This window comes from Podarcis filfolensis, assembly GCF_964270895.1.
Source record: "Podarcis filfolensis genome assembly, chromosome: 11".
Taxonomy (NCBI): domain Eukaryota; kingdom Metazoa; phylum Chordata; class Lepidosauria; order Squamata; family Lacertidae; genus Podarcis; species Podarcis filfolensis.
Window position 1 is genome coordinate 43,479,341 of NC_139613.1, and position 22,902 is coordinate 43,502,242.

At 44.0% G+C, this 22,902-nt stretch overlaps 1 protein-coding gene across 13 annotated transcripts in view; it reads right to left on the reverse strand.

Moving 5' to 3' along the window:
* SEMA6A (semaphorin 6A) overlaps positions 1 to 21,980 on the reverse strand; it is a 176,674-nt gene extending 154,694 nt beyond the window's left edge. For 3 of the 13 annotated variants that reach the window (XM_083576608.1, XM_083576615.1, XM_083576605.1), the window contains exon 1: positions 21,199 to 21,935. The gene's annotated coding sequence lies outside the window, so the exon portion shown is untranslated. Of the gene's footprint in view, positions 1 to 19,555; positions 19,939 to 20,510; positions 20,649 to 21,198 lie in introns of those variants that run through there. The other 10 variants (XM_083576607.1, XM_083576613.1, XM_083576611.1 and 7 more) reach the window with 6 other exon arrangements.
* Between the last annotated feature and the right edge of the window lie 922 nt (positions 21,981 to 22,902).

Genomic DNA, 22,902 nt, shown 5'->3' on the forward strand with positions numbered 1-22,902 from the left:
GTGACCCGTCTCAAGTCCTGCTAAACCAGCACAGCAACTCACAGCGCCTAGCCCTTCTGCGTGTCACAGGCCCTTTAATAATATTTATCTATTTAGAAATTTTATTCGCTTCCCTTCATCACGCAGCCTATCACAGAACGGTTTCCAGCATAATATAAATGCGTCTCACAGCACGGACAACAATTAAAACACAACCATAGTAAAACAGAGAAGCGTAAAATACGGAAAGGCTGAGATTATCTCTGGTAATTTCCCCCGAATTTACTTTTTCACTATTATTTTTATTTCTTCAATTTGCGTACCGGCCTTCATCCGCAGATCTCAGGGCAGTTCACACAAAAAATTACAATATAAAAACCGCAAAATACATAGTAAAAATAAGAACAACAACAAACCAATAACCCCCCTCCCACAACACATTTAAAAGGGCCAGATGTACAGATAGGTTTCTACTTGGCCAATGAAGATTTCATTATCCACACGGCTGGGTGGCTAGTGAACTTCCACAGCTAAGGTGCCACAACAAAAAAGGCCCTGCCTCATGTCACCACATGAGCTATGTTTGCTGGTGGCACAATGGCAACCCCACTCTATGGTGCTGACTGTAGTGTCTGGGCAGGCTGATAGGGCAGGAGGAGCTCCAGCAAATAGCTGCCATAGCAATTACATTACAGCATGCATTTTATCTGTGTAGCTGATATCAAGGCTCCTTATAAATCCCACACTGTCCATCACTGCCTCAGTATAAAACCCGCATTAATTTTCAGCGCCATGTCACCCACAATAAGGAGCCAGCTTGAAGTATTGCAATTTCTCTAGCACAAACAACACTTGGGCGAGGTGCTATTTATATTTTCGCAAGTGATGTCACCTTCAGCACTTCACTCATACGAGAATGGATAAAAATATCTATTGCAAAAATATATGGCAGTAACAAATTTAAAGCGCTTGCTAAAGATGAAGTAATACTCTCCGAGTCTGAGAATGCAGTCTTATTATTAAAGGGCTAAATACCTTTTATGCGCAAAACTTGTCTCAGCTATATGGTTGAAGTTTTAAACTAAACAAATCCATCTGCTTTTCTAGACTAAACTTATCATGGACTTGCAACTTCAACAGGACTCTCTTCTTTCACTGAATTAATAAATAATAATAATAATAATAATAATAATAATAATAATAATAATAATTTTATATGTTGCCCATCTGACTGGGTTGCCCCAGCCACTCTGGGCTGCTTCCAACACATTCAAATGTTATGCACAGTAAAACATCAAACATTAAAAACTTCCCTAAACAGCTGCTGGGCACATAGAAAAGTAGAAATGAAGCTTTTCCTGGCAAGAAGATAAAAGTGATGAACAAACTCTGACTTTTCGCCTGACTGTCAAAAACATAGGTGCACGATCAGAAGAACAACAAAGGCTGTGCACACACTAATTCATTTGTAGGGCAAAAAAATGAAAGTTTTGCTTTCAGTCTAGATAGGTTCTAGATCCTGCTGTTCACCTGTGGTGTGGTTACTTGATGTGTGCTTGAAAACCCTCCCCCTGATTCGGTTATCTGTGCCTTTTCTGCCCTGCACATGTAACGAAGGGGGAAATGGAGATTGTGATCTTGGAATATGCCCACCCACAACATCAGTGAGCAGGTGTGAAAACACCCCCCGCAACTGCTGGAACAACTTCCATCTGTTTTCAAATGGACACACTGAGCGGTAATGCAGTATCTCAATATGTATTTTCCGGGGCAAAAAAATATGCAGTAGGTCTAGATTGTGTGTGGATTAGGTAGAAAAAGCAAGCACTCAGTCTCTCTCGATTCTAAAATAAAACTATGTTTGTGTACACCCTAAGTCTTAGATGTGATTATGTGGCTTCCTGGTCATCTGCCTTTCTGTATTTTCCAAACTTGTTCGGGCTGCTGTGACACTGAAAGTATTTTGTGCTTCCCAGGCAGGGGAGATGTTAAAGTTCTAGCTGAGAAGTAGAAAGTTTCACGTGGGAGTAAAGTTCTACATGGGAGAAACAGGAAGCTGAAAGGATTTGAACTTCCTGTTCCCTTCACAAAGTTGCCAGATCCAAGAGACCTATCCAAGTTATCTGTGAGTTATCCCATTCGATCTTCAGAAAACCTTCAGGTTGTTTAATAATGGATTTTGGAACTCCCCTTTTTACCAAAGAACAACTTGATCATGGGAAAGGAAATGTTCTGGCAATATGTCTGGGCTTTATGTTGAGAGCAAGGTGAAAGGTGAAGAAGACAACACCTTGTATCACATGTTTCCTCTAAGGATGTAAAAGTTACGCAGCCAAACACGCTCAACTTCCCCTTCATCAAAACAAAAAGGAAACACCTTGCAGATAATAAAATGACTGCAATGGCTTATGCAACAACTTTTCCCACTGCCAGAACAGCTTTTAAAAGGACTTGTGCAACAGTCCTTGCTTTGGGGAAGAAAAAACCTGATGGAATTTTAATGCTAGTCTTGGACAGAACTACATATTCTGAGACAAACATGGAGCGTCAAATCATGAACTTACCTGGTAACACAAATATAGTGACAGGAGAGAGATATCTGCAGAGGAGACTTTGAAGTCAGGAAGAGATGCATAGCCTTTTCCCCAGCATGCTATTTCACCCTTACAAGTTCTCCTGTCCATTTTTAATATTTCCCCCCATCTGGGCTCAAAATTAGCCCACAGAGACAGTTTAAGGGTGCAAATCAGCCGGTGCCAAAAATATAAATAATTCCTTCTCTCGCCCACCAATTATTGCCTATAAATATCCCCTCCACACCCCACACTCATCTTACCTTGGCAAATAGTTTGTGAACACAGGGGTGAATCCAGGCTAAGTTGGTTGAACTTAGTTCCTACTGAAACCAATTAGACTTATGATTAACTAAGGAAAGCCACAACCGTTAAGTATGGTAATTTCATTCACTGAACTAGTAAATGCTTGTATGCATTACTATGTATTTAAATTCAATTGGTTGGTAACTGAATTCTAGAGAGTTCTCTAGTAGTTCTCATGCGATTGGCTAACGTTGGTCTCGTGTGAGGTATCTAGTTAAGGAGAGACTCCATTTTATGTGGTGCAAGATGACTGTGTTTTAGAATCCACAGTGAACACTGCTAAGTTGAATGCTTCTACTGCACTCTGAAAGAAAGAACAAAGCTGCAGGAGAAGGCAAAAGTGGAAATCTGTTACAGGAGCTGAAAGGCATGGCCTAACTGAGATAGAGATGGCTGAGTGCTGAGCTCTGGAAAGAAAAGAAAATACAGTTGTTTGGAAGCTAGAAGAAGAGACTGCACTACCATGTTTGGAGAAGTGTGTGACTATAAATACTATGTTTCTGCAAGTAAAGTTTTTGAATGTTAAAAGTCTGGACATGGGTTTAATTTCCAAAGAGGGGTGTAAGTCATATATATGATCTAAGCTTCTTAGCTGTGTTTTCGCTATTCTCACTTCAACAACAACCCAAACTACCCCCTCCTGCTAGCGTGGTTTGGCAGAGCGGCAAAGCCACTGCCACATCCATAGCCCTACTGTGCTCATGTCGTCTGCTGCAGAAAGTGGGCAGGCTCCAAAGGCATAGCAACAGGCCCAAAATTGTGCCTGATGCCATTACGTGAAAGGAGTTGGACCATCTCAGCCCTACTTGCTCCCCACCCTCAGAACACATCATTTTTGGGGCTTTCCAATGGTTCCTGCCCACACATTTGGTGTGCATGGAAGAGGGAGCTCAGTCATGGCTGGTGGGAAAGTGGCTGAGCTGGAAAGAGGGGCACATCCATCTAATCCAAACATAGTCTTGGGTCAGGTAAAAAGTGGGGTGGTTTGGATTGCTCTGTTAGTCTAGAATAGATCCAACCTACAGTAATTTGTGGATTTCCCATTTCTCTAGCTCAGACCTAGACCCAAAGAGATACACCAAAAAATATTATATCTTTTTATTGCTGTTCTAAGAACTAGATTTATTTTCTCGCTTTATTCGAATCCCTGCCTGAAAAAAATACAGTAAGAATTTATTTGCATGAAAGGCCATTTTTGCTCGATGGGATACAGTTCTGGAGTTATGTTACATTATCACTTTCCTAGAACACATTACCGCGAATATTAAATCAATTTAATTTAGGTAATTTCTCATTAAGATGGTTAAAGATCAATAAGTCTGAACTGCAAAAGCTCAACATTTATAATTAATAAGTACAAATTATTCTACTACACCACCAGTGAGCTGAATACAACCAGAGCTTTATTTAAGATACATGATCATCATCTTTTAAAAATCCTAATGTAAAAATGGTTTTAATATGATACATTGAACATTTATTAAGAAATCTGTTCTTCAAGTGATATGAAATGCATTTCAAGTAAGTAATGTTTTGAAGAACAAATGGAAAACGGAGTGAATCAAATACTGAGACAGTTAGATAATAACATCCCCAAACTGCAATATTATAGGCGCATTTTCCAGGAAGTATATTTCTGAATATATATATATGATAAGGTTGCTCTGCATTTGTAGAAAAAAATACTTGTGTTATACACCTCTGAAAAGTTCATTAAATTTTGTGCACTTACAAGGTGAAATGGTACAGTCCTCACCTGAGATCGCGTCTATATACACTCAAAATAGGCAAATAAAAACACTAAAAATTGGCAAATTCATTCCTGAAAAGGAATACACTTAAAATCCTGAACTCTGTGTACCATAGGGATGGATGTGGACATGTCTGAAGTCTTTAATTCAACCTGTAGAATAGTTCTATATTGGAAGTTAGCCAAAGTAGAATCTTCTTTCAACAGGTTCCAACTACGTCTGCACATGAAACAATTTAACTGTGACACTTTCTTCTGGCTTTGTCTTGTTGATCCTGGCCATAATCTCATCCCATCACAATGTACAACGTACAACATATGCTATATGTCCCAAATGACTGATTTTACAATGATTCAACCGGGTTCGAGCTTACACAACAGTTTAATCTTAGGCCAGCCTAAAGGCTAGACAGTGGAAAATCTAAGAGTGTGTAAATAAATTTACATATGAAAATATGTTGTGGCTGGAAATAAGATTGTGAGGTTGAGCCAAGGACGTGACAGACCTTGCTTGCCTTGCAGACCTGGAGGCCTAAGTTCAACAGCATCTTAAAGAACTAAAAAGGGTTCAGAAACTTTATGCTGTCCAAGTATAGCTGTCAACCGTCCCTTATTTGGCGGGAAAGTCCCTTATCCCAGCGCTGTGTCCCGCTACTGTCCCTTATTGATGATGTCCCTTAAATTTCCCGGGTTTCAAAGGAAGCAGCTCCTCTCCCTCCCGGCCAGGGAGGAGGGAGGCTCCAACTGTGTTGCTTGGCTGCTCACCCAATAAGGAGTCTAAGAATGACTGGGGGGTGGAGCTTGCATGCCTTGTGCCCGGCTGCATTGCCTGGGGACTCGCCTTTGCTCAGCGCTTCCCAGTGGAGAGGTGACGGTGGTTTTCCTTGCTGCATCCCCCTTGCTGGGTTGCTGCGCTGTGGGAACCACCGCTTGAGGCTTCGTTTGGCTGCTGGCTGGGCTTTCTGCCTTTGGCGCAGAGGGGCTCAGAAGTTGAACATACCTGTGCCCGGAAAATCCCTTATTTTGGCTGCTAATCCCTTATTTTCGAGGCTGCTGGTCCCTTATTTTCAAATCTGTAAGTTGACAGCTATGTGTCCAAGGCATCACAGCCACAAATACACAAGCCCCAAATCTAGATTACATGTTGTAGTATGAGCCAAAGTCACCAAATGATATTCACAAAAAATACATGATTTGCTGATATCATGCATACGATTGTTATGCAATACAGACAGAGACCATTTGCCATGCATCCAACTGATACACAGGTCGTTTGGGAGCCAGAAGAGGGCAGAATGGAGCAGGCTTATGCACACTCCAACAATGCACGTGGGGGCCAGGAACAGAATCCCCATGCAAAATGGCTGCCACCTGTGCTTACATTGCGCTAGACTCTAGAGCAACCATACCACAGAATGCCCAATGCATGTGCCTAAAAGTGTCATTTTAAAAAGATTTTTTAACTGAATTTTAAAAAATTAAAATAGTCTTGGATCTCCATTTTTTGGCAGTAATTTAATCAAGTCCTTAATCTACTCGGAGCAGTCTTTTGCAGATAAATCATAACTGGAAAACACCAGGTGAAACATAAATGTTAAACCCCAACATCATGCACTACCTTTTATACAAGAGATGCAAACTTTCTTAAAAGAGCTTGGTTGTGTCCATATCTAACTTGACTAATCCAGAACAACTTCTGGGAACACAAATGAATTTGTTTAAGATACCTTTTCAGCCTTGGATCTATGATAAAAGGTAAAGGTCCATTAGGTCCAGTCGTGACCAACTCTGGGGTTGTGGCACTCATCTCGCTTTATTGGCCGAGGGAGTCGGTGTACAGCTTCTGGGTCATGTGGCCAGCATGACTAAGCCACTTCTGGCGAACCAGAGCAGCGCACGGAAACGCCGTTTACCTTCCTGCCTGAGCAGTACCTATTTATCTACTTGCACTTTGATGTGCTTTCGAACTGCTAGGTTGGCAGGAGCAGGGACTGAGCAACGGGAGCTCACCCCATCGCGGGGATTCGAACCGCCAACCTTCTGATCGGCAAGTCCTAGGCTCTGTGGTTTAACCCACAGCACCACCTGCATCCCTTGGATCTATGATATGCCTTCCCTAATATCACTTTTGCTTTGAAACAAACCAGCTTCCACCCATATGAGTATTGTACTGTGATCAGGACATCTACTTTCACTGTCAAACAACTGAGCCATCGCAAGATTATATAGATTAACTGACATGCTCCTTACTTAGTGAGAAATGATTCCAGAATCTCATTGTGATGCCCTTAGGGAAAAAATATATGGTTGTTATGAGTTGGAGCAAGGGGAAGTAGGCTGTATGCAAGATTTTTCTAATCCCTGGATCTAACAGGTGTTAAAATATAAGCCAGGTTAGCTTCTGGTGTTGAGGTGATTGCCTGGGTGATGGGCCATTGATAGAACAAAGAAAAGGGAGCTCTGTTTGAAACAGTAAATGGGTGTAACCCCTCCCTCAACTGAGATATGGTTAGAAGGTCAAAGCCTTAGTTTAGAGTTGCAGCGATGTGAGCTAGAAGGAAAGTAGCAAGCTGGAATCAGAGCAACGTCTGAGAGCAATATTTGACTTCTGTATGAATGCAAGGATGTGGCTATGGGAGAAACAAGGCCCTTTTGGGGTGTTAATGCTGCGAACCCCTCCATCATGGGCTCAGGTTGTATACCTGCATAAATAAACCATATATCCTAAAGACACATGAACCCCAGATAAGTGCCTGGAAGCCCGGAATCTCACACCGCTTGGAGACTGGGGTGGCGCGCAACAATATATTTCATTTCCAAACTCCTGTCCCATCACAAGAGCAAAGGTTTACAACTAGAGCTCCTGATCCCCAGAAACTTGATGCATCTAGCATCATATAAACACTTATCCTTTTATCTATTTCATGTTATGAAACCTCAATCAGAAACTACTTCAGAGGAGGCAATAGTTGATAGTCTGCAAAAGCGTGTTATTCAGGCTGCTGAAATGACATGCTTGAAGTTCTGATATTCATCCCTGAATGAAAAGTAGCTTATTTATAATTTCAAATGTCACTATGTCTTCAGACAGGTTCCACATCTGACAAACTTACAAGCAGCGCATAATCCTCTGGCACAGCTTTGACTAAAATGGTTTGCTTAATATAAAACTTTTTATATATATATAATGTTATTTTCTTGAACATTAAATGCTTCTTTAGAGAGCCAGTGTGGTGTAGTGGTTAAGAGAGGTAGACTCATAATCTGGTGAACCGGGTTCGTGTCTCCGCTCCTCCACATGCAGCTGCTGGGTGACCTTGGGCTCAGCCTCACTCACCTCACAGAGTGTTTGTTGTGGGGGAGGAAGGGAAAGGAGATTGTTAGCCGCTTTGAGACTCCTTAAAGGGCGTGAAAGGCGGGATATCAAATCCAAACTCTTCTCTTCTTTCTCTTCTTAAAATTTATCAAATTAATCTTATTGAAGCTGCTGGAAAAGTTCATAGCTGGGTCCCACATGTTTCAGAGAGGGAATCTTTCCTTCTATTCCTCCTGTACTAGCTTAGATCATCCTCAGACTGGCTTCAAAGTCCAACTCCGTGGAATGCAAGAACGGTCCTGGTGAGAAGCAGCTCTTACCTCAAGCACCTCTGAACCCCCTGCCCCAAGAGCCCAAATCCCCCTTCTCTATTGGTCTTGGGAGTGATGCAAAAAAAGGATCTATTTCATTTGACCTCTGATTCAGTTGGCTTGTCTTTATTGATACTGCTGATTTCGGTTTGCTTGCTCATTTGTTGAATTTGTTTTGTTATGGTATGGCACTCTGAATGCTGGGAAAGGTGGCCAACAAATGGTTTTTAAAAATAAATGAATGAATTTGTCTCTGGGGGGAAGTCAATTACAATGCCACAGTGAACTGGAGGGGCAGGTGAAAAAGAAGACAGGACTCTTCCACTTTATACACCGTTGTGTGAAAATTTCAGGTGTAGCCTGCTGAAGCTATACCTGTTGAAATCGCCTCTTCTATTCAACTATTTTTTTATTATATTGCATTGCATTGATATCCCATCTTTTTCTCCAAGGAGCTCAAGGTAAGTGTACATGCTTCTCCCACTTCTCATTTAATCCGCACAACAACCATGTTGAGGTAGGTTAGGCTGGGAGGTAATGACTGGCTCAAGGTCACCCAGAGAGCTTCACGGCCCAGTCTGACACTCTAACCACTAAACCACACTGTCTCTCTACAGGTGCCCTGTCCTCTTTTGCATCTGGGTGACTATCCTAAACCAGAACCTGCTCATGCTAACACTCCAATGAGAAGAGCAGGTCCACCACAACTTCTCCAGCGACAAAACTCTACAATATTTTTGAAAAATCATATGTAGAAGGTTGCAGGAACGCACCCCCCTTCGCGATATTAAAATTTAGCCAGCAATCCTATGGACGCTTGCTTGGAAGCAAGTTTCATTGAATTCAGTGGAGTTTCCTTCAGAGAAGGCGCACATAGGACTGCACTGTGAATGTTTATCAGCTCAGTCGGTAGAGCAGGCATAGGCAAACTCCGGCCTTCCAGATGTTTGGGACTACAACTCCCATCATCCCTGACCACTGGTCCTGTTAGCTAGGGATGATGGGAATTGGAGTCCCAAACATCTGGAGGGCCAAGGTTTGCCTATGTCTGCGGTAGAGGAAGAGATTCTAAATCTCAGGGGTTGTGAGTTCAAGCCCCATATTGGGCAAAAGAGTCCTGTACTGCAGGGGACTGGACTCGATGGCCCTTGGGGTCCCTTCCAACTCTACAATTCTATGATTATGGTGTAATCAAGGTGAAGTTAGACATGCCTATTTCATATGGAGTTGTGTGGGAGTCCAATTTTAACAATAAAAGGAGCATGACAATATACCCTCCCTGGACCTGCTACTTACCTCCACACAACTCCTCACCCCACCAGCACATTTAATCCTGCCAAGTTCACTTCTGATACTGGGACCTTGCTGAGGAGCAAGGTGTTCAAAGGGAGGCTCTGCAGAGAGGCAAGCTATCTACGGAAGGAGAAGAGGGACAGCATCCCTTTTGCTGCCAGAATTGGATCTCACCACCCTGCTTTCTACATGACTGGGTCGGCTATGTGTAGAAACTCATGGAATTGCTACTGTCCAGCGTAATTTGATTTCTACCGAAATTTGCGTCAAGAAAATCTGCTTCTTACTCTAAGTTCAGAAATGACTGCCTTGTGTTTTAGTCCCTCAAGTTGATTAGCATTTTTCTGAGAAGCTAGTCGTTGTTCTCGCATGTATATATTTTCCTAGGAATACATAACTCTGCATTTAGAAACATATAAGTGTAAAACTTGAGAGCAAAAACACTGAAAAGGGTGGATGGATGGATGAAGAGGCAATGTTTCTAATCAACATGAAATGGCTATGGTTCTTTGGATAACCAAACTTCAGTTTTCCTTTATTTCAAGCTCAACACATGAAATAGCTAGTTTCCAGACACAAAAGTTCATCAGCTTGCAAGCACAATTAAAGAAAAGTTAATATCAACTTGAGAATGGCAGCTACAAAAAATGGCTTTATTAAAAACATAACATCATGCCATGTGCAGCTAAGAACCAAAAAATTACCTGTATTGCCAAATGCCCTAATTTTCTCAACCATTCATCAACAGAAAACCCTTTCCTTTCCTTGCAGTAGATAAAAGCAGCCATTAAGTCTCTGAACTGCAAGTTCTTGGGCGTGTTTTTTTCCCCAGGAAGAAGAAAATCCTGGAGAAAATATCAGCTGGGTGTGCACATAACAAGGTCCAGAGAGACACATCCAGAAGTTTCCTCTTATGTTGAAATTATGTTGGAGCTGTTTTCTGTTCTTTCAGAGCTATGCAAGTGCCAGAATAACTGCAAGGCTTGCAAGTCCTAGTATATCTCAAGCCTTTCCCAAGGCACCCCAACACTATCTGAGGCACTGAAACTATGGCAACCGAATAAGAAAGCAGCATCCATGATTAATAGATGAAGAGGCCAAGGACAGTGTCAAGCTAGGCCATAACTCAAGAATGGGAAAGGAATTAGCACAGAACCATGTCAAACTGGCACTAAACAGAAGATGTTGACAGGTATCAATGGTTTTCGTTTTATTAAAAAACTCATAAAATGCAGCAAATTATCTGCTTCCTCTTTTCTCTTTTCCTGAAAAGATGTATCCCATGCAAGTGGCGCGCTCGCGAGAGAAAAAGATAGAGAAATCCTCTATAATGAAGCACAGTTGGCTACTTAAAAGAGATTATCTGCTATTTTACCAGAAACCTTTGAGTCCAGAAACACCATGCAGTCAAGTTTCCTGGAGTTAAAATGTAGATTTTGCTAGAGAGTCAGAAACAAGACTTCACTTTCACTAGCTGCATAAGGATGCTCTCCTTTTAATTACTGAAAGATTCTTGTGAGGTTTTTGTGGCTAAGCAATATTGACGAAAAGCACATGGTATAAATACTGGGAGGGGAAAGTGCATAATCAATATGGCAATCACAATCCCACTCCAGGAAAATGTCTAGCTTTTATACGCTGGGCCCAGACTATGGCTGAATTCCATGTCATAAAATCATCCATTTGCTCCTGATGCCATGAGTATTTGGTTTCCATTGAAGGCAGCTGGATATAGAATCCATAGGCGTAATGGAGTATTTTCCCGCCCCCCCAACAACTTTTGCCAACAGTTTCATCCTGCAGTCTAGCATGTAGGCAAAAATAAAAATACCATAGATTTCAACATAGTATGCCTGATTCCTTTCTGGACATGTTTTGCTTGGTAGCTACAGAATAGAATTGTGAGGACCAATATATTCACAGTGAATTCCAAGTATCTGCACTAAAACACTGTATATAGTAATTGCTATTATTAAAAAAAAATACTTTTAAAGGGAAAGGTCAGTACTGAACGTAGTGAGTTACCATATGTCTTCCCTCTTGAGATGCGGCAACTGGCAGTTCTGTTAATAGCTGGCTTATCATTTTCCATCCATGCTTCAGTCTCTACAGATACACTTTGGGATTTTATTTCGAAAAGCCCATTCAGACAAAAAGGAACTTGTAGTCTTTTTATACACTGAACAAATACTTATGTGGAGTTGGTAACATTCAGAAACAAAATAACATACCATGATTCCATATGGCAGCATCTCAATACGCTTAACATAAGAGTTGGAAAAAAAAAGAGTTGATTAAACCTTAAGGGTAAAGGGAACCCTGACCATTAGGTCCAGTCGTGACCGACTCTGGGGTTGCGGCGCTCATCTCGCTTTATTGACCGAGGGAGCCTGCGTACAACTTCCGGGTCATGTGGCCAGCATGACTAAGTCGCTCCTGGCAAACGCACGGAAACGCCATTTACCTTCCCGCCAGAGCAGTACCTGTTTATCTACTTGCACTTTGAGGTTCTTTCGAACTGCTAGGTTGGCAGGAGCAGGGACCAAGCAACGGGAGCTCACCCCGTTGCGGGGATTCGAACCGCTGACCTTCTGATCAGCAAGTCCTAGGCTCTGTGGTTTAACCCACAGCGCCACCCGCGTCCCTTTTGATTAAACCTTAGTATGAATCAAATTTTAGACATGAATATATTTTACTTGGAAACTTCATTTTTTGTTATCGATTACATGCATTTACTGATATGCAGTGAGGGGAGATTTGTTTGTTTGTTTGTTTGCTGTATACTTTCTTCCAATTCATCCTATGCCTCTCTATTTAACATTAGCTGCTTTTATGCTTCTTCACTGTCATGAATAGTAAACAGTTTCTATATAAATTTATTTAAAATAAGCTATTCTCTGGCAGCCTAAATATTTAAAATGTTTAATTCCACCAGTGTAATTTTCAGTTTCCCACAGTAGGTTTCGGAACCTTAAAACCACTGTTTAATAGCTTGGTTTAATTGAGGTGGAAAATCTAACTCTGGTCTGTTACTACTTCAATGGTGGGAGTTCCTGAATGCTTGCTTCTTCCTACAAAACAAAAACCCTGCAGAAAACTAGATGGAAGGGAAAATGCTTTTCCTTGACTGCTATGTTACTATTCTCACTGGCATTCAAAATATTGGAAAGTACTCAAATCACGAGGCTGTGTCCCCTGCAGTTCAGGCGCCAATCTATCGGGCTCATACTATAGCTCTGTGACTGTAACAAATGTTTGCTTTGGGTGTCAACTTTGGCTTCAAGGGAGGATATAAATAAAATAGCAACATACTAGGATTCGTCTAGTACAGTAGTACCTTGGTTTGCAACCGTTTTAGATTACAACCACGTCAAACCCGGAAGTGCGTGTCCCTTTTTTTGGATTACAACCCATTTTTTTTTGAGGCCCCATTGGCGAAAGCGCGTCTTGGGTTACAACCTGTTTTGGTTTACAACCGGACCTCTGGAACAGATTATGGTTGTAAACCAAGGTACCACTGTACACTATAGGTAATTCAGAAGAGGGTATCATTGTAGTTAAGGAGTTAAATTTAGTAACTCACAAAAGTTGGGCAGGATTCCACTGGATAACTACATGGAACTCTATGCAAATAGATTAAAAACCAAAACAAAACTACTGGAAATTCTAATTCAAGATTCCATAAATTTGTCTCATTTTCTCACCTCAAGACTGGCTTAACCATAATAAAAGTAGAGGTGTTAATTCATGGTTCAGGACAAATTCCTGATCAAGTAACTAAGTACTCATGACCCATCTTTCAGCACAAGCTGCCAAAGTTCTTGGATTTAAGCCAAGTTAGTCCCTCTGAAATTGACTGTACTAACTCTTCTTAAAGCCAGTTATTTTAGCTTATTTTATGAAGCATTAAGTTGACCTATCAGTTGAGCAAATTTAGTTATGCTAACCGAATTGACATCAAATAGCCAGCCTGTGAAAAGTCTGCATGAAGCCAACTCCTGAGCACTACCAATGTGATTAGAATCTTCTCCAGTGCCCCAAGGTGAGATCACAACACATGAACTTTCTTAGCTACCGACAATGTCGGTTTTTTTTGATCCCATGCTTGTCCACAAAGATGCAATAGTCCATTGCTTACCAGGCAATTGGAGCCATTAGAAATCCACAAATGCCACACACTGCTGAGCTTAGTCAGTACCAAATGGGCAAGTCTGTAGTAGTCACGAGGTAAGCCACTGGCCATGCAGCTCCTCAGTTCAAAACCTTAGACTGAGGCTAGGGCAGACAGGCTAATAACATATTTAGGTGCAATATTCAACCCAAATGGTTATGATTATGGGCAGTGACCAGTCAAGTGCTATCTTAAGTACAACTGCTCAGAAGTCTCATGGGTTTGCATCCAACGAAGTCATTGTGCTCTCAGAACAACTTAAGTTCACACAATGGCACTATCCTACTCTTCTTCTCTTTTGTGGCTGTTGTTGTTTAGTCGTTTAGTCATGTCCGATTCTTCGTGACCCCATGGACCAGAGCACGCCTCCCGCAGTTTGGTCAAACTCATGCTGGTAGCTTCAAGAACACTGTCCAGCCATCTCGTCCTCTGTCGTCCCCTTCTCCTTGTGCCCTCAATCTTTCCCAACATCAGGGTCTTTTCCAGGGAGTCTTCTCTTCTCATGAGGTGGCCAAAGTACTGGAGCCTCAGCTTCAGGATCTGTCCTTCCAGTGAGCACTCAGGGCTGATTTCCTTAAGAATGGATTCTTGTCCTACCACCCCCCCCAAAAAAAAATTTGCTGCAGAGGCTTGGGTGAATCCCAGCAGCAGTTGGGGGGCATATGGGAAGAGAAGATAGCAGGGATGTTCTGCACAAGCACGACCTCACAGGAGATAATTAAAACTTGCTCTTTCGTAATTGTGCTTGGGATTGCAAGTTTAGTTGCAAATTGCTTTGGGAAAGGGCTCATTGACAAAATAACACCACATTTGCTTTGTGAGTGGCATTTAACTGCACACACAAAAAGGCAAGGCACATGGGTCACTATTTTAGAACCTGCCAAGTTGAGGTTTCAGGATGGATATGGAAAATGGTACCAGCTGAGAACTGGTAAAAGTGTTGAAAGCAAGGCGTTGAAAACACATTGGAATAAAAACATATTAAAGGCAGAATCCAGGCAGCTACAAGTTCTAGGCTTACAAACCTGATTCCTGTTGCTACTGTCCTACTGCGACCGTGGAGTGAAAACAGCAGCTGCCAACCCACAGACAGCAGCATCCTCTCTGTCAGGTGACCTGATCGCTGTATATCTCTTACCCATCTAACTGTGATGCTTTGAAATGTACTTAGTTAATTACTAGAGGCACTTCACGACCACCAATTAAGACATTACAGAAGAAATACTAGCTTCTGGCTTGCTTCTCTGGGATGGAGGAAACACTGGAAACCACTTGGAAGAAGATGCAGGTGTAATGTCTGGAGAAAAGAGTCAAATTAAAAGTTGGACGAGATCTTCTGTAATCAATGTTCTGGGCTGAGCATCGATCTCACCAATGACAATGACAAGTCTTGTCAGTGTAGACTTGACTAAATAATTACATGAGTATGCATACACCCACAAATTGAGCCTTTGTCATTCCCTCCTCTCTTCCCTCTTCTTAAGGTGTTTTTCAGCTACAGAAAAAGTTATGTTCTATGTTCTGAAAAGGCTACCAATTTTCTGAATTACATTAGTGCCATGAACAGCAAAGGTTACGTTTCCCTAGCCAGGTGATGAGGCGGAAACTATGTCCTGAGCTGCAAATAATTGTGAACTCGCCCACTCCACAGAGAAGGGCATTTACATTAGAAGTCTTTCTTTGGCTGAGATCATATCCAATAGGTTACTTAACATTTTTTACTCATGCCTGGTTGGTTTTAATTAACTATGTGGTCACTTTTACCAAGACTGCATTGGGGTTGGAATACTCAGAATGTACAACGAGTTGTCAGTTTTTCCTCCATGATATGATCCATTAAATATCAGCATGCTCTGACTCAACATATGTCAGGGATGAGGAACCTATGGTCCTCCTGGTGTTGTTGGACCGGCCTACGGTAAAGGATGATGTGAGTTATGTCTCCAACATCTGAAAGGCAACAGGTTCCCCATTGTTTCTCCTTGGAAGTAGAACAAAATCCATTCTGGAATTCCATTCAACTTCCAAAACATTTGAAAACTGAAGTGCAGCTTATGATTGGCTGCAGGAAGCTCCTGCAGCCAACCGGTAGCCGCAGAAACCCCAAACGTCAGACGTTTGGCTTCCAAAAGAACGTTAAAAAACCAGAACACTCATTTCCATGTTTCGATTGTTCGGGAGCCGATTTGTTCGGGAGCCAAGGCATTTGAGATCCAAGGTACAACTGTATATGAATGCTTTTATTGAAGCCCTAAATTGTGCAGGTCTTGTCTTATTTGATATAGCCTCACTGATTTCAACCAAATTAACTTTGTTGAATAATCCCATCTGTTTTGGTCTTTGAGATATTGAATTATGCCATATAGAAAAAGAGGTAATAAAGGCACCACTTTTGTTCTTATGCCATGTTCTCCTGCCTCTAACAGCATATAATCTGCCTCAAGAATCTAAAATGTTAGAATGCACTTGAAATCCCAGCGTCTAACTGCTCTTGGTCTGTTACCTGTCAGGTTAATGAGTGATAGATTTCTACAGAACACACCGGACATTCCTCTAGATAGCACATCAATGTGTTCCTGCAAATAGGCAAAGATGCAATGCATTTGTTAGGTGAGGTCAATTTAATCCTTTTATGCCTTTATTGCCTTAAACCATGTGAGCGCCTTTCATATGCATTTATGTTTAGTTCTTCTTGCTCTTGTGGAGGTGACAAATCTCCCCCTTTCCTTTACCAAACAAGCACACAAACAAGTTTACAACTGCCGACTTCCTTTTAACGAGCACAGTTCTATTTTGGATTTATCACAGATCATTAATTTGCTCTTTTTTATCAATGAAAGCAGTTCCTTGCCCTTAACCCCTGCTGCCCTTTTTTCCAGACTCCAGCTGCACTAGCTTCACTCCTCAAATTACAACCTGTGGAAAAGAGCTATGGCTCTAGCATCTACTTTTGTTACCATGAAATAGCTGGGGATGTTAAGTAGAAGTGTCCTTTATCCATTTGAGTGCCCAGTTACTTTCCCTTTCAGGAAGCTTGGTTTAGCACATGAAGTAGGTCTCTTTAATTATCAGAAAAATAAGCACTATGATGTTAACTAATGGAAAGTATGGGGAGCATATGTGAAAATTGGATTCTTTTTACTCATGGTTCAGATCATCTTTGACTTTTTGTACAAAGCAAACGAACAAACCAACTATCTCCTATCTATTGTATTCCCTGCAGCCACTCCCCTCCCCTCTATACAGTGTTTCAGCATTCGCAGACAGCATGTACCAGTTTTCAGTTCCTCCTTATGTTAAGCTCTTATTAAAGTCAGTAGATTTTCCCAAGTAAGAAAGGACGAAGGCCTATATATAGTTGTCCGGAAGATCCAGATTAAGTTTTATAAACTATCAGTGTTTAAATGGGATCATGCCAATGCCATGAGAAATTATATCACGTAGAGAAATATCTTGGCAGTGTACTTTCACTTAAAGAAAAGTCCCAGTCATCTCATGCACTGAACAATATATGCAGTTGTTACTTAAAAATAAAGGTCTAAAGAGCCTAGTTCTTCCCTTGTCTCCACTTTTTCACTAAACAATGTGAAGAGACACAATGCAATCCTATGCATATCTACTCATAAGTAAACCTTATTGATTTCCATGGGACTTGCTTCCATGGTAAGTGTTTTTAGAATTGCAGCCTGGGAGTCCCACTGAACTCAGCAGATCTTTCTTCTGAGTACACATGGATAGGATAGGATATGCTCTGTGGAGCAGTTAATTAAAGCAGAAAAAACTACAAACTCTCTGGGGTTTTGGAAAGTAATATTTCTAGGTATCAACAGAGCCATCCTGCAAGCTTTCTTAAAGCACCTCCCTCTACCCTACGGAAATATATTCCTAGAAAAGCAGTAAGTCCAGGAAACAAGGATGGCAGAATCAAGACCAAAAAAGTGACATTCCCAAGAGTCCCAGCTGGTTTGTCTGCTTTTTAAAACAAAGGTCACAATACAAAAGCAACATTGTCTTTCACAAAAATAGTAGAATATAAAAGAACAATAGTTGGAGACAGAATTCTGCCACTTTTATTTAATGTTAGGTTAATAATTAACCTTGGTTCTGAATTATGATGTGTGTTGGTAACTTCGGTTTAATAGAAATTGCTTGATGCATTCATGAGGATTTAACTTCCATTGTGTTGTGGATGACAAAATATTCCCATCACAAACAAACCAAACTGATTGCTTCCTATTTGAACAATCTTAAATCTACAGGTTTTCAATTATAGTTATAAGAACCCACTCCTGGGGAAAGAATAGTTTCCTTCACAAAAATGGGAGCAGATATACAAAAATATGCATACAGGGTTTAGGAACACAAATGCTAAGATACAATAATCATTGCACAATGAAGCCAGCTACAGAAATTCACTGGTTCCAGATAACTATATCCATAAACCACAGCACTCCATTTTTCACTTTGCTAAAACTGAATGAAAACTCAAGAGAGATTGTGATTTTTTTTTTTTTACATTCAGCCTTGAACTCGGCTTTTCAGTCACCACAACCAAGCGGATTTTCACTTCTCTTTCCATGAAACTTTTGCAAAACAAAACACTGTGTGAACCAGCCATCATCTCTACAAGTCCCCGCCCCCCTTCTCTAAGAAAACCTTGAAACTTGTTCCAGCAATAGTTCCTGGAACCTGACAATACCCAAACTGGATTTCCCCGGGTCTGGATTCAGAACCCTTTGCCTAGATTGCTGCGAGCTGTTCTGCCGAATGATGCTCCAGGGAAACCAAGCCAGCAGCCAGCAGTTCCCAGCCTCCCCCCCCCAACTCCCCTGAGCTGCCTCAGTTCTGCTCCACTTCTCCACCAGACCAGCAGGCAGGGAAAACAACACATGGGGATTTGTAAGCTTCCCACTTTCACTCATGCAAATTCACAGCCAGAGCACTTAATACACATTACTCTCAGCCCAGAGCTTTCCAGGCTCATGTAGCCAGCACACCTTAACAGCTAACACATCACCAGCACCAGCCAACAGCCTCTGCTCTCCCTTCAGCTGCTGGGCTGGCTTAAGGTGGTTGGTGGTAATACTGAGAGAATCTCCCACTGACCTCTTTATTATTTTTATTCCAAAGGAGTCTGGGCAGTGCTGGGAGGGGGCCTAGCAGCTTCCCATGAGCTGCACCTCCTTCCCCAGTGAGTGGAGAACTCCCATTAACTCCTTCCTTTTCCAGTCTTTGGGCATTATCTTCATCCAGTCAGCAGTTTTGAGGGAACAAAAATTTCTGCCAAAGGACTTTCCACATTCACACCATTCCCTAGTGTCAAAGGGAAGTTAGGGGAGAACAAGTGAAATGTGAGGTTTGGGGGGCAGCGATAGTTTATAAAATAAGAGGTACTTGGTCTGGGGGGGCTGCATAGAAACTGTACTACTATCTGCCCCCAAAATCCTATTCCCTTAACCCCAAATAGGAGAGCTGGCTGTGGTTATTAAAGTGGCGAGGGAAAGGCACTCTGCACATGCTCAAAGGCACACCCCTTCACTATTACAGAAAGTAATGCATTGAAAAAGGGTTTGTTGGTTAATACTTGGTGAGACCTGGCTCAAATTAATCCCTGCTGGCCAGGCAGAGGGTGGTATGCACACAAATGCCCATGGCTTCACAATATGTATCACAATAACTTTTTAACATGTCACCCCAGTGCCTCAGGAACAGGTCGGTCTCCCAGTACTATAATATACAAAGGACTTAACAGCACAAGGAGTTCTCTTTCCCAAGGGACCACGTTGCCTGGCCCTTTCTCTAGCGCTTCCCTTTCTCCTTCTCTAGCATTCCCCCTCAGGCAATGTGCATTATTACCTGTGCAGGATCACACGGGAGCGTCCTCTCCCCTCTTTTGCCCAGAGCAAGCAACCTTCAGCTACACCTTCCTAAGTTCTCTTCGAAGGTGTCGTGTAAGCCCCATTGTCCTCTCCACTTCTAGGTCTAGAGACATCTCCCATGCTTTCGGTGGTCCAGGGACACCCATAAGGGGGTGAAGGAGGTGCGCACACAGAAAACCACACGGGTGCCAACTTAAATAAAATATGGGGGGCAGTTTAGCCTCGCCCCGCATAATTGATCACAAGACATGTTTGCATGGCGATGCCCATCAACTTGGGGAGACGGCGGCCCCCTCAGATATTTTATTTGGGGGAGGGAGCAAAGGTACCTCGGCCCCCCAGGAGTTGCCTGCACACACACAAGCGGCAAGAGAAAGGGAAGGAGCCCCATTATTAACTCCTCCCTTCCGCGGAGGCTGCAGGAGGGACTTGAGGGGAGAGAGAGTGACCCGCGAGCGCGCCACCCATGCTCCTCTCCCCCCCCCTCAAAAAAAAAAGGGAGCAACGGCGACAGGAACCTTGCCCTGCGCGGCTCCGAAGAGGCTCCGCTCTCCCCACAGACACCAAACGCCTCTCCTACTTCGCTTTCTCCCGTCAGTTCTCCAGAGAGAAACCGACTCGACAGCTGCCCCTCCCCTCAACCGCGGGGTGCAACAGGGGGAAGAGAGAGGAGCAGCAGCAGCAGCAGCAGCCCTCCGCCCGCGCCAAACCCCGTCCCCAATCTCGCAAACAAAGCCGGAGACGGGCGGCGCCGTCACACACGCTGCTCCCCCCCCCAAGGGACCAGGGTGGGCACCGGTCACTGCGCCGAGAGCGGAGGAGAGGCGTTGGCCCCGGCAGGGGAAGGCGAGCTCGGGGGTGGGGGGGGCAGGGGGTCCGCCTCTCCCTCAGCCCCAAGTTTCCCTCCTGGCCCGACGGCTTCGCCAGCCCACCTGCCCCCGCCGCTCGCCGCCGCTTCTCCTCCGCCGTCACATTGTCTCCGAAACAAAGACTCCACGCCCATCCTGCTCGCCCCCCAAGGAAGCCTCGTGCGGAGCGACGGGGAAAAGCCGGGCTCGGAGCGGCGCGGCTGCACTGCCTGCCACCGAGGCGGGGTGTGTGTGTGTGTGTGTGTGTGGCGCGGCTTCACAGCCCGGCAGCCGCCCCTCCCCGCGGCGGCCAAGCAAGCGGGCAGCTCCCGGGCGAAGTGTCCCCGAGCCGCGAAAGCTAGGGCGCGGGGCGGAGGGAGGGCGCTGGCGGCGCGCTTTTGCAACAAAACAAACGCGCCCAGTTCGTGCAAGATTAAGAGCAGGGCAAGAGAAATCAGGCGTTCTCCCCTCGCCCGGAAACTGCACGGCGCGCGTGCACACACACTAACACGGACCCGGGTCAGGGGAGAGAAAGTGGCTCCGGCATGGAGCGTGCCCGAGCAGTCCTCGCCTCCTCCTGGCTCTGCAGCCGCCGCCGCTTCACCATCCTTCTGCTGTCCTGCAGGACCTGGCGCTGCAAGCTCCCCGCGCTTGCAAAACGCAGCCCGGAACAATGCCCTCGTGCATATCCCGGAGCGCAGAGAAGCAGCAGCGCAGTGCATGGGGATGGGGGGGGGGGGAGAGAAGAGAGAGGAAAAAGGAGTTCACGTACCTCGTCGGTGCATGTATCTGGGAGGTTTACGAGGACAGGACTAGCTGATGGAGTGTCCCATTTAGTAATCCATTTAAGGGGATCGCTCCGCGAAACTCGATCCACTCTCGCCTTTGCAATCCTTTGTCATTATTACCGGCGTGCGTCCTAGGGGGAGCGGGGCGTGTGTGTGCGCGCGCGCGGGGCGGCGGCGTGTGGAGGTTTTGGGTGGTGGGGGGGAAAGATTCAATATTTCGACTTTGGGGGCTGCGATGTGTCCATCTCCACGGAGGGTGGGGGGAAGGGGGGAAAGGGTTGGGTGCGGGGAGGGGGAAATCAAAGAGCTCCGGTTACTCCTCTTCCCGAGGCCACTCGCGCTGCCACTCCAGTAAGTCCTCTTCCGACGGGTCGTGGGAGAGGAGAAGTCCTTTCAGGGTCTTGCGCTGCCCCTCCGAAAAAGTGCTCCCGGCGGGCGAGGCGTCTTGGGGAGAACTCCTCGTCGGCAGGCAGAGCTGCTTGTGCCCCGGCAGGAGAGCGCGCTTCGCCCCAGCTCGCCTGGTCATTGAAGTGTGTGTTTGGGGAGGACTTCGCAGCAGCCTCTCTCTCTCTCTCTTTCTCTCCCGATCTCCCCGCGCCCTGCCTCTCTTCCCACTGCGAGTCTCCGTCCCAACTCTTCTGTCACTGGGAAGCAGCTTGGCTGGAGGTGGAGTCAAATCCCGGGCTGGATTCTGCGGAAACGGACTGCCCCGAGCATGACATCCACCTTCGCCCACTTCTCAAAGAGCCAGCCCATGAATGTGTGTGGGGGTTTTTTTGGTGGGAGGGGGGGGCGAGGAGGGCATGGGGGAAGGGTGGGTGCGGGCAAAGTGCCAACACACCCACAGAAAAAGAGAAATCGGGAGCCCTCCCTTTATTCCGCTCTCTCTTCTGTGCATGTAACTGATGGGGATTCTGATGGGAAACCCGGGAACATGGAGAAAGTTTCTTCTGCCTAATTAAATAAAAAAAGAGATTTGTTTGAAAAGGAAGAAGAGGAAGAAAGCCTGCGAAGAAACGCTACCAGAGACGAGCTGCGAGAAAGGATTTGTTCATCGATTTTTTTAAAATTGAAAAGTTTAAACTTTAAAGGGATGTGTTAAGTCCTCCTTATTCAAACGGCGATACCGAGGAGGATTTTCCCACTGCAACAAAGCGTTGCCAGCGGAAGGCGTGCGCAAAAGGAACTCTGCTCACAATTTAAGAATAATCTTTTGGAACGAGCCTAGCAGAATCTTTCTCCCACACAAACGCGCTAATGTCCTCATTGACAACAGCTGCACTCTAATCAATAATGGGGGCAGGACTTCAAACCAAAGCAACCTCTTGTCTGTATTTTGATCTGACCATTTTGGACCTACCCACAATAAAGAGATTTTAGATTTTCCAATATGGAAAGCGTATGTGTGTGTTTAAAAACAAACACTTGGGGATCTACCTCAATGTTTTACCCATATTCCTTCTTCTTCGAACTTTATCTTGGCAAAGGAAAAAAAAAACATTGCCTGTGTTAAAATATATAGGTGGATAGATATGGGAACCATGCCCAAAGTTAGCAAAAAAAACCTCGTTTCTCTTTCTTCCCCAACCTTAGTATCCTTTACCTAGCAGCAAAATTAGTAAGCGTCTTGTGATACCTTGTGAGACCAAGCCATTTAAGTTGACTTGACAGTCAAGCTGCCCATGTCT